The sequence below is a fragment of the Oncorhynchus clarkii genome, chromosome 5, assembly GCF_045791955.1.
Source record: "Oncorhynchus clarkii lewisi isolate Uvic-CL-2024 chromosome 5, UVic_Ocla_1.0, whole genome shotgun sequence".
NCBI lineage: Eukaryota > Metazoa > Chordata > Actinopteri > Salmoniformes > Salmonidae > Oncorhynchus > Oncorhynchus clarkii.
In genome coordinates, this window is record NC_092151.1 from 48016350 (window position 1) to 48018565 (window position 2216).

The 2216-nt window shown below is 37.4% G+C and overlaps 1 protein-coding gene across 1 annotated transcript in view; it reads left to right on the forward strand.

Annotated features, from left to right (window-relative positions):
• The first annotated feature begins 1469 nt into the window (after positions 1–1469).
• Positions 1470–2216, forward strand: part of LOC139408948 (ribosomal protein L28) — a 7864-nt gene continuing 7117 nt past the window's right edge. Inside the window, exon 1 of the mRNA XM_071153466.1 lies at positions 1470–1495. The gene's annotated coding sequence lies outside the window, so the exon portion shown is untranslated. The remainder of the gene's footprint in view (positions 1496–2216) is intronic.

A 2216-nucleotide genomic window follows, 5' to 3' on the forward strand; every position in this document is an offset into this window, starting at 1 on the left:
TCGTGGCTTAGTTTTTGCTCTGACATGGACCGTCAACTGTGGGATATTTTATAGAAAGGTGTGTGCCTTTTCCCAAATCATGTCTAATCAATTGAATTTACCACAGGTGGACTCTAATCAAGTTGTAGAGGCATCTCAAGGATGATAAATGGAAACGGGATGCACCTGAGCTCAATTTCAAGTCTCATAGCAAAGGGTCCGAATACTTATGTAAATGAGGCATTTATTTTTTAAATAAATTTGCAAACATTTCTAAAAACCTATTTTCACTGTCATTATGCAATATTCTGTGTAGATTGCTGAGGATTTAAAAAAAATGTAATCCATTTTAGAAAAAGGCTATAATGTGACAAAATTTGGAAAAAGTCAAGGGGTCTGTATATACAACGAGATTCCAGCTATAACTCCTCCAAAAACACAGTCCAATAAGAAATGCATTATTGGACCAGTCCTTGTCTTCTACTATAACTTTTGCTCGTGTTGTTCCATTGTTTGATTTCACTATTTTCCATTTATCGTCACACACTTCACTTGCTGCTCTTTCAGAATCAAGCAGTCACCATTTTCCTCTCTCCAGATTCCGACCAATAGTGTCCCTCCAACAAATATTTGAATAACTAGTGTAGTGTAAAATAAAATATTTCATTTAAATATTCAAACATTAAGATCATTATAAAAACACATTTGAATTAAATAATGGCAATTTTCTGACTTTGTTTCATCTTCTGATTTTCACTCGATAAATGCGGATTTCAACGTGCAGGCACAGGTTTCTAAACCTGTTTGCACTAGTTACCACAGCCACAAGTATATATCATGAAAACCAAATTGTGTTTTTGGCCTTAATTTAAGGTTAGGGTTAGGCATAAAGTTAGCAGTGTGGTTGAGGTTAGGGTTAGGTTTAAAATCAGATTTTAATAAGAGAAATTGCAGAAATGGGCGGGTTTATGACTTTGGAGCAAATGGTAACTAGTGATGACATTTCTAAACGCAGAGGCGCAACATCGCGGGACTTCTGGAAAGCTTGCGAAACCGAAACATACCAAGTAGACCAGGCCGGGGTTTGGGGTTTGAGAAGTCAATGAGAGAAGTGAAAAATTATTATATTATTGGTTACTTTTCTGTAAATCAAAAGACACAACCTAGATTCGAGGCAATGTCTTAAGTAGTTGAACATGTTATTACTCCAATCTCGTGAAAGTGACAAAGTGACAAACTGACACGTTTTCATTTTCGTCAAAGCAACTTTATATCAAAGGAGTGCCTTTGACGGTATGCACATGCGCAGTACGGCTGGAGACTACCTTTAGACCCATTGATGTGTTACTGCGCATGAGCTTAACTAGCCAACGTCACCATGACATCGCTGACAAGCGTTATCCGAGATTTCAGTTTCTGCCTATCTTTATAGTGTACTGTCTTTGGTGTAATGATCTATCAAATAGTCAATGTAATCCGGTTTCCGCCCTTTTCTTTCCTCTTCCTCCTCCGAAAGGTAACGTGGTCTCTTCATGTGCTAGTCGTCGTATGCAAAAGTTACATTTTTGACCGGTCTGTTGTTTAGATTGCTAATCGTTTAACAACACAATTTACATTCTTATTACATAGGTGTGATATTGTTTGTACCGATAATTTGACCGAATGTTGAATATAAATACTTCATATGTCATTCTGCTGCTAGGCCCAACTCGGTCTGCTATGCTAGCTGGCGAGGTTCAGCCTATGCTTTGTCCTCATTTGTAGTCTGGTTTAGCTAATGTTACTGTCAATTTGATCAATTGTTGGCATGGTAATGCATTCATTTATGTCTTTAATCGGAAAGGGTTTGACAATACCATGTTAAGTCCCCACGCCACTGAAACGTGGTCATTTAATTTATCTAACGTTAAATGGCTAGCTACTGTAGCTTCCTACCCTATTAAGCAAAGTTAAAAGCCCGTTTTACATCAGCAGATGTCAAAATGCTACACAGAAACCCAACCTAAAACCCCAAACAGCAAGCAATGCAGATATAAAATGATGCTTATTTAACCGTTATTTATCTAGGCAAGTTAGTTAAGAACAAATTCGTATTTACAACAATGACGGCCTACCAAAGGCAAAAGGCCTCCTATGGGGTCTGGGATAAAAAAATGTGTATGTGTGTGTATATACACTGCTCAAAATAATAAAGGGAACACTTAAACAACACAATGTAACTCCCAAGTCAATCACAC